A 10,088-nucleotide genomic window follows, 5' to 3' on the forward strand; every position below is an offset into this window, starting at 1 on the left:
GTGGCCACATAGATCACCCCTACCGTTTTACAGTTTATAAAAGATCTGATTGTGAACTCTCGTCCTGTGGTTGTGCATTTTACCACGTTGCCCTTTTTGATGGCTTCACTTGCCACATTTGAACATGCCGGGTGGTCTATTTGGAAGCCACGTAGATTGTATTGAGGGACTGTACAGGCTGTGCACCAATTGATCTCGCAAATTGCTTCCTCTTCTATAAGTGATTAATGGAGAATCACTTATGAGATGTCCGACTATCGGATCAGATTTGAGGATGCTCCAGTTCTCCCTGATGATGTTTCTCACCTCCTTGTTGGCCTGGTCGTAAGTGCCTATAATTCTTATTTTATTATCTGTAGTTCTTTTTTGGGGAACCAGGAGGTCATCTCTGTTACTGGCTGAGGCATGCTGATATGCTTCAGCAAGACAGGGGCTCGGGTATCCTCTCTGACTAAACCGTTTTTGTAGGTCAGAGGATGCTCTCTTGAAGTCAATCCATTCGGAGCAATTTCGTCGGGCTCTCAAATGTTGCCCCTTAGGTATTCCAGATTTTAGTTTAGTAGGATGTGCACTCTCCCATCTGAGTAAGGTGTTTGTGGACGTTGGTTTTTGGAACATTTTCGTGACGATTTTTCTGGATTTATCAATGCTGATGCATAAGTCCAGGAACGTCCGTTGCATATTATTGATCTCGCTCGTGAAGAATAAGCCCAGATCATTTTGGTTAAATTCCTTCACAAAATTATTGAAGGCCGCGCTGGTGCCGTTCCACAGAATGAACACGTCGTCTATGAATCTTATCCAAAGGATAATAGACGACGTCCATTGTTCCATTGCCTCACTAAAAACGCATTCCTTCTCCCACCAGCCCAGGTAGAGGTTGGCATAAGTCGGGGCACATGGACTTCCCATGGCCACTCCCCTGAGCTGGTGGTAGAACTTGCGGTCAAAGGTAAATACGTTATGATTCAAGATTAAATCGAGTAGCTCGATCACAAAACCATTGTGATTGGCCAAATGTGATCCTCTTTCAGCACTTTCGAACACTTCCAACACATATCTGTTCTTTCCCTGTATATTTTGGCGAGGAAGGCGGGGAGTAGTACAGGCGGTGTACAATCCTGAACTGGATCAATCTATATTTTTGGGATATCGATACTTTTTTTATACTTCGATATACTGTATCCTAATCAACAACACTACCTTTGCCTAATTGAACTTCCCAGCCTCCCTCGCTTTTAAAAGTTGTTATTTCTCCTAAACAGTCCCGAAATCTATGATATATTTGAGAGAGAGTGAGTTGTGTATCCCTGAATTTAAAACAATAATCCAAAAAATAATTTGCCCTAGTGATCAAAAGGCTTTTATCCTGAGTGCTCATGGATGCATGACTAATTTGTGCATATCTATATCTATCTAAGAAGGTGACATTTGTACCCTTTATTAATTCATCAAAAGGGATAATACTACCATGTGATATTATTTGAGTTAAGCGGTTGATGCCGCGTAAATTCCAATAATTATAATCTTCAATTAACATAAACTCTTTTAAATTGCGATTGTGCCAAAGTGGAGTGAAATGAGTGGGACTACTTACAATCTATCTAGCAACCCGAAAAAAAAATCATCAATCCATATCAGACATGCCGTCAAAGGGTATAGGGCAATAGGGAGGACCACCATCCTTACCAATGCAATCCTTTCTGCCTGTGACAGGGGCAACTTCTGCCAAGTTTGAATCTTCTCCTTCACCTTATTAATCATAGGGGTTATATTTAGGAAGTTATATCTAGTCAAATCTGCACTAATCCTAATGCCCAGATATCGAATAGAATCGGTAAGGACGAGTGGTCTAATACCTGATACTCCTTCGGGAGGTGTTCGAACAAGGGGGAGGAGTTCAGACTTATCCGTTCACTTTATAGCCTGATAGGGAACCGTATTCTTCCAAGATATTCATTACGGGTGGGACGCCTTTCCACCCCTGCCTCAGGAAAACAAGAATATCGTCCGTGTACAGGCTAATTTTATCTTCCTCTCCTCTCCCTCTAAAGCCAACGATCTCTTTAGACTGTCTGATACTGCATGCAAGGGGCTCTAAAGCCAGAGCAAATATCAGAGGTGAAAGGGGACATCCCTGCCTGGTGCCTCGCTGTAGGGGGAACTGTTCTGAATCAATCCCATTTATCTTAATGCTGGCGGTAGACCAAGAGTAGAGCAGCTGTATCCATTTGGGGAAATGTTCGCCAAGGTTCATTCTGTTCAGGGTTCCCCATAGGAAGGGCCACTCCACCCTGTCAAAGGCCTTCTCAGCATCCAGAGACAGGATGGAGCGGTCCTCCACATCCCCAACATATATGTTAAGAAAGGCTCTACGGATATTTGATTGTATATTTCGTTTTGGGATGAACCCCGTCTGATCCGGGTGGATCAGACAGTGTATAACCCCCCTCAGCCTATTAGCAAGCAGTTTAGCAAGTATCTTGTAGTCGGTATTGAGTAATGAAATTGGACGATACGATCCAACTTCAGTCTTATCTTTGTCCTGCTTCAGGATTGAAGAGATGGAAGCCTCCTTCAAAGAAGGAGGAAGTGAGCCACTCCTCCAAGATTCATTAAGTGTTTGACGAAGGAGAGGCAATACCGTTTTACGATGTACTCTATATAATTCAAAAGGCAAGCCGTCTCGGCCCGGGGCCGTATTGTTTTTTATACTATTAACCGCGGCCTCCAGCTCTTCAAGAGTGATTGGCGAATTTAATTTAGAGCAATCTGAGTCGGAGAGGCGAGGGAGTACCACCTTGTCCAAAAAATTAACCGAGGCTCCATCTTCCACTCCGGGATCCGACTGGTATAGTTTAGTGAAATGTTCCATGAAGGCAGATTTAATATTTGAATAGTCATTAGTTAAGGCACCAGAAGATAGCTTAATTTGCTTTATCGGGGCTTGGGTATTTTGATTAGTGACTACAGATGCCAGCAATCTACCTGTTTTACCTTTCTCAAAAAAGGCCCGCTGTCCTGCAAAGAAGGCCTTATGTTGCGCCTTTTCATAGAGAAAAGTCTGGTGTTCCCTCTTAGCCTCCATTAATAATAATCGGGTGTTTTCCCCGTTCTGTCTGGCCAATTCTACCCAGGCTCTTATCTACCTCTGTCTCCCTGGATCGCCCAGGCTCGTATCTACCTCTGTCTCCTCTATCGCTCAGGTTCGTAGCTACCTCTGTTCCTGGATCGCCCAGGCTCGTATCTACCTCTGTCTCCTAGATCGCCAAGGCTCGTATCTACCTCTGTCTCCTGGATCGCCCAGGCTCGTTCTACCTCTGTCTCCTGGATCACCCATGCTCGTATCTACTTCTGTGTACCTGGAACGCCCAAGCCGTCCTCTCTTCAGTTGTTCGTCTTTCGACTCGATCAGTTCTGTCCTCCTGTGAACGGGTATGTTCAGTTTCCTTTTATTGTGTATCCTTCTCCTGGTCCACCTAGGATCTGTCTATCAGCTGTCAGTCTCATCCTGGTACGCCCAGGCTCTGTTCTTCCTTGTCTGCCTGATACATTCAGGTCTGGTCTCCCTGCATGTCTACTGTCCCAGTTTCCCTCGGTCGGTCGCTGTCGGCCGGCTTCGCCCAGGCTTTGGCTCAATCCATGGCAATCTTCCTCCTGATCCGCACAGGCCCTGTCCACGCTTCCACGCTTGGTTCGCCCAAGCCCGTTCCCTTCTGGTTTACCTCTTCCTGACACTGCCAGGTCTGTCTATCGCCGGGCTACGTGGTGCAGTATTTCTGGGTTCCTCATCGTGGCTCCTCTCCTGATTCTCTCAGGCTCAGTCCGTCTTCACTCCTGCTGCTCGGTTCTCGCTTTCCGCACTATGCCCTCTCGGATTCCGTTGGGTTCGCATATGCCCTCCGGGCTAGGCACGCTCAGGTTGATTTTCACAGGCCCCGTTCACTTGTTACTTTCGTTCGGTTCACCCTTCGGTCTCCACCTTGGGTCACCTCGGCTCCATGGGTCATTGGTCATCGATCTATTTGTGTCACAACCTCCGGTGGTTCTGTTTAGGTCCGGTCACTCTTGTTGCCTGTTTTCAAGGTTTTGCCCATCTATGGGCCGGTTCCTCTTCCTCCGCCTCACGCTCGTTCGTGCTCTCTGCTCTCACTCACTTCCCGGCACGCTCGGGCTTCGCTCCGTTTTCTTCCTACCGGCCGGGTATTGGTTAGGGGTCTGGTTAGTCTGCATGTCCTACTTTTTCTTCCAGGTTCTAGCCGGTTCCATTTATCCGACACGTTGCTTAGGTCGGGTTAAATAAAACATCTTCACAGGTCTTCTCCAGCAACTTCAGGTACGTTACTCGGTCTTCCACAAGCCTCTCTCCTCCTGGCGCTGGTTGTTCTACCTTCCAGGCATGCATAGTCATCCAGAAGTGTCTCTTTCTCTGCAGGTTGAGCATGTCGCGAGCCTCGGATGTGGATGACACCATGTCAGTTCCTGATACTTCCGTTTCAGGACAGTCCGGCACCATGTCCCTGAGAAGTTAGACGATTCCCAAGCTGGTCGCAGAACTTAACAGAAGGAGGATCCTTCACCCGGCTTCTGCCCGTAAGGAAGAATTGTATAAGCTGCTGATGACCAGCCCGAGCCCGTCGGGTGTCCAGTCGGGGATTACGTCTATTCAGCAGTCCCTGTCCCAGTTGCAATCCACTATTGACTCCCTGGTCTGCTCGGTTGCGGACATTCAGTCCAGGGTAACGGCGCTGGAGTCTCGGGACCCCGCGCCCCCCCAAGCGTCAGACCCTCCGGAAGTGCCCTTTGCTTCGCAGGTGTCTTCGCCAGGTATTACTAGCCTCACACACCAGGTGGCTCCTTCCCATTTCATTCCGGATTGCATCAAAAAAGATATTTCGGCTGGGAAGGATGTGAACTTGGCTTTAACTGTGGCGATGTCTCTCTCATGCTGAAGGCCAAGGACGCAAGGCTTAATAGGAAACTCTCCATCCCTGAATTAATGCTGGCATTCAGTTTTTTTAGGGACGTCATTTGTTCAGCTCAGCCTGAAAGGAGTTAGACTCTTATCTCTACCTTGTCACCGATCTGGGGCACAAGTATGGTTGCTCGTCGTTTTACGACTACCACCGCTCCTTCTCGGCTAAGGCTGCGGCTGCCCTGGTTCAGTTCCAGTTTGTCACCAACCTGCCAGTTTGTCTGTGATCAGATCTCCACCATGTCCAAAGACAGGGGTTCAGTATTCCCCAATTTGAATAGAGTAGTGGTCGTATATGTCCACTACCGCTCCAATTTACTCTATGAGGCTGCCAAAGATGGGGAGATACTGTGCTTGCTATCACCAATACTTTGAGAAAATGAAAAGGAGAAGCAGTAGCGGACGCGTGCACCTCTCCATCAAATCGGGGAATGTGGGACTGCCGTTTTCGGGTCCCCACCAATCAGACCCTTATACCTTATCCTGTGGATAGGTTATAAGTGTTGTTTGTGGGGAAACACTTTTAAGTATAGGAAGCTTTGGTTCTGTAATAGGCCTTCAAGGCTGTCTTCTGATAATGCCTAGTCTAGGTAAGAAAAAAAAAAGGAATACAAATTAAAAAGTTTACATTTAAGGTAAATAAAGTCACAAAAACCACACAGTATGCTTTTGTGGGGGGGGGAAATAAAACTTTATTGAGAAAATGTCATTAAAAAAATTGGATCTCCATAACCAAAATAACCAGTTCCAGAAGTAAATATAGATGTATAAATAGAAAACACTGTATTTTTTAGAAAAAATTATAATTTTTGAGAAAATGTCATGAACAAATCTGGGCTCTCCATAGCCAAAATAACAAGAAGAAGTTACAAGAAGAAAAAAATAATAGATAGAGATAGATAGAAATCCACTTGTGTGGGGTTAACCACTTTGCCCACCACTGTATAACTTTATAATTATCTTAACCATCTTGAGACTGGTCTGGGCTTGTATTGGATGCTCCAAAGGGAATGATTCCCTTTTCTCGATGCCCCCAAATATCTACATTTAAAAAAAAATCTTGCCAATAATAATCCTTCAGCACTCAGGAGAGGAAAAACCCCCCAGTGGAGGAAACCTCTAGGGAACCATGGCTGAAGAACTGCCCTTCCCTTGGGCTTATGCTTTTTAAAAGTCAACAGAATACAAACTAATTTTATATAATACCAAATGTGGACAAAAACTAAGACAGACAGTACATATAAAACACATAAAAAGACTACATGAACATTTTATATGTGCAAATGTCAAAAAATTTGGGTGAGAAAACGGAGAAGATAAATTGAGACAGGAAGTTACATTGCTTCATAAACCCCACCCCTGCTTAGCAATCTCCAGCTTGCTTAGCTTAGCTTATTTTTTTTTATTAATAGTCTAATTGTTGTCAGTAGTGATGAGCGGCATAGGCAATATACGAATTCGCGATATTTTGCAAATTTTGGGCCGAATATTCGCCATAAATTAGCAAATTTGAGAATTCATGAACTTCAGTCATTGTTTACTTGATTGCAAAAATCGGCAATTTAATATATTCGCAATAAATTTGCAATAAATTCACAATTAGAATATTCAACACTATTTGCGAATACGAATATATAGCACTATATTCTAAATATTTGCGAATTCTCGAAGTGGCGATATTCGCAAATAAAATTCATGATTTCGATATTCGCGCTCAACACTAGTTATCAGTACCCTGCGGCATTGAAAGGAGTGTACCCGTGCAAGGACAATATTTGGACCCCTAGTTTTCAAGTTGTTCATTTGAAGACAGTGGGTTGCTTGCTATAGACCACCCCCTTTGTTTCTCTCAAAAATTCCCTGCCAACCTACTAACAAGTGAAGCCCTGAACATGTGTTCTAACAGGTTGGGGGTCAAAAACATATTTTTTTTCCTAAAGTAGCAGCAGACCCCGCCTCTGAAGTATGCAAAAAGTAAGGATGGGATCCAATGGGTTGCATCAGATCCAAGACAAAGAGCAAAATGAGAATCCCCAAATAGAAAGCTAAAAGACTTTAGGCTAACAACATCTAAATGCTAATAAATAAGAAATAAATAAATAAATAAATAGATAAATAAATAAATACAAATAATAATACATTAAGCATAAATTATAAAATTAAAAGGATTTTCTAGGATCTCCATCTTGATGAATTATTAGGAATAGTTCAACAGTATCTGATTGGTGGTGGTCATTCTGCCATCACCCCCATCGATCAGTTGTTGGAAGGGGCTATGGTGCTTGGAAGAGCACTGTGGCCTCTTCATACAATTCCAAGCATAGGGCTGTACTTCATACAGCACCTATGATTGGTCTACATCTTTAGCATGGTTACCTGAGACATCTTGCTCTTGGACAAAATATGGACACCCTTGATGGTCTTACCAATGGCTTGAATGGGTTCAATGTTTCAAATACACATTTTCATGGTCCAACTAAACCTCGAACTGGATTAATTACACATAAATAACATAAATAATAAAATTAAAAGGATTTTCCAGGATCTCCATCTTGATGAATTTTTCTACGGAATAGTTCAATAGTATCTGATTGGTGGCGGTCAGTCTTCCATCACCCCATTGATCAGTTGTTGGAAGGGACTATGGCGCTTGGAAGATCACTGTGGCCTCTTCATACTATTTCAATTATATGACTGTACTTTGTATAGCACCTATGCTTGGGCTAAATCTTTAGGATGGTTTTCTGAGACATCTTGCTCTTGGACCATGCTTCATGGTCTTACCAAAGGCTTGTATGGCTTCAATCTTTTAAAAACACATTCTCTGTGGTCCAACTAAAACTCTGATTGGATTTGTCTACAAAAGACATTCTCTTCATGGTCTAAATTTAAGTCAAAGCCATCATTGTTGTGCAGCAAAAAGATATTAGGCTCCCAATTGCAAACGATAAATCCTCCATGATCCACCAAAGGAATGATGTTAAAGTCTTGGATTCATTTCATTTTCTACTGAAAAAAAAAAAAGGATACCAGCTTATTGCAAAATAGTTATATACTGACTGGACATAAGAAGGAACGTTCAGGTCAATAAACCTTAGAGGAGTTGTCTCATAAAGACAAGTCCCATCTATACCCTACAAGGCACCAAATTCTGTTGCAAATTAAGGAAACCTTAAATGATATCAAGCTAAACAAAAATGTCTAGCCATACACCAAATTTATCATGACTCTTTGGAGGTATTTGGCATATAGCATTCAGCACTTTTTCTAACTAAGGTTCTTTACTCTTTTAGATGGACAATTGTGCCCATAACTAATGAAGCCGGATGTTCCCCAAACTTTAATGGTGCTCGAACCTAATGATAGTTTCCCTGCTGTAGGAAGAGACTGACTACAAGGAGCTGCCACGAGTCCTATGTTTGCATTCTTACCCTCGGATGGTTTCCTACGATTTATCTCCATGGTCCCATGGACCTTTTCTTGACTTCTGTCCTGCATGCATTCTCAGCCAGTAGCAGCTTTTTCCTGTATAAATAAAACAAAACTCAAGTAGGATGTAGATGCTAGAGGTAGATGCCTCTATTGTCCACACTTTTCCTAGAAAGACAGCTATTCACCACAAGTCAACTCGACAACTCGGTAGTCCATTTTTTTTTTTAACTATTGTCGTTGCCCCTGAATTCTAGTTTGACGCCTAATACTGGCACATTTCTGCAACAAAATGTCACATCTAATTTTGAACATGATCTTTTTATCACAATTGGGCCAAAATTTAGGCAAAAATATGTAGGGAAACAAGTGAACTAATAGCTGTCATAAAGTTACACAAAAGTGTCCAGCCATGCACCAAATTTATCATCCAGACTGATCCAATGTGATAAATTTGGAAGATATTTTGACTATTTTAGGGCCATTTATCAAACTGGTGTAAAGTAGAACTGGCTTATTTGCCCATAGCAAACAATCAGATTCCTCCTTTCATTTTGGACAGCTCCTTTGGAAGGTGGAATCTGATTGGTTGCTATGGGCAAATAAGCCAGTTCTACTTTATACCAGTTTGATAAATGACCAATTTAAGTTTACACCTCTCTGTTTTCTCACCAAAGCAAGTTAGGTGGGAGCCCAACATCCATGGAGCAGAAGGCTTCTTTTTAGACTGCCAAAGCCAGTGCTGAGGTGGCACCTTGGCTCCACTACACCCTTGGTTGGTATATGCAGATATAAGCACAGCCCGGAAAGCCACAGACAGAAATTTCCATCTTTAAAAAACTTACAATATACAGTACAATTTGGCGCAAACATTTTCGCATTGTCTGTCACTCACCTCCTTGAAATGGTGTTTCCTTGGTCTGTTCCATTTCCAGTAAAACCAGATGATGTCATCAGTGTATTAAATGTAAGATACTGCAAAAGTAAACTACTGGTACAAAAATAAAATCTGCATGAATAACGTTCCATTTACACAATTGGTGTATGAAGAAGGCAGCTATGGTAAACATTGTTAGACCCCTCCCAGATGTTGATGTCACTATTGACCTTGGCACCCAAAAGGGGATGTGCAAGAATGGGGTATAGCAAATCCCTCCTTTGTGCTGGGCATGCAAAAGGAAGATGACATACCTGTTTCCTTGAACTGGCTCCCCTCTCCTTCTCCTTCAGGCTTGGGTCCCTCTTGTGGACTCCATCAATGTCAACATCTGGTTTGACTTTGTCGCAGCCAATCACAGGCCATGGCGGTGTCCTGCTCCCCTTGCGTCATGTGATCATTTGTCATGACATAAATGGAGCTGGATACTGCCGCGGCCTGTGATTGGCTGCTTTAATGGCAAGCCAGATGTTAACATCGATGGAGCCCAGCAGAGCATTGCAGGCCTGCAGGAGAAGAAGCAGGGAGCTGGCATGAGGAAGCAGGTAAGCCATCTTCCCTTTGCAGGTCTGGCAGAATGGGGGAGGGGGTTCAAACCTTCAAACCCCCTCCATTCTTACACAACCGCCATAATTTTACAGTAAACAGTCCAGGTTCTTCAGCCAGCACCATTGCATATTGATGTTGTCTCAGCGATAGTCAAGATTTGTTGCTGATGTAATGTGTAAGGAGTTTAGGTTAGAGGGG

At 43.4% G+C, this 10,088-nt stretch overlaps 1 long non-coding RNA gene across 1 annotated transcript; it reads right to left on the bottom strand.

Annotated features, from left to right (window-relative positions):
* Nucleotides 1–6,773: 6,773 nt before the first annotated feature.
* Nucleotides 6,774–9,617, bottom strand: LOC122921688. Its single transcript, XR_006387053.1, has 3 exons — nt 9,300–9,617; nt 8,407–8,500; nt 6,774–7,984 (listed from the first exon to the last, which is right to left on the bottom strand). It is a non-coding gene; the product is annotated as an uncharacterized LOC122921688 (long non-coding RNA).
* Nucleotides 9,618–10,088: the final 471 nt, after the last annotated feature.

This window comes from Bufo gargarizans, chromosome 11 (genome assembly GCF_014858855.1).
Source record: "Bufo gargarizans isolate SCDJY-AF-19 chromosome 11, ASM1485885v1, whole genome shotgun sequence".
In the NCBI taxonomy this organism is placed as follows: Eukaryota; Metazoa; Chordata; class Amphibia; order Anura; family Bufonidae; genus Bufo; species Bufo gargarizans.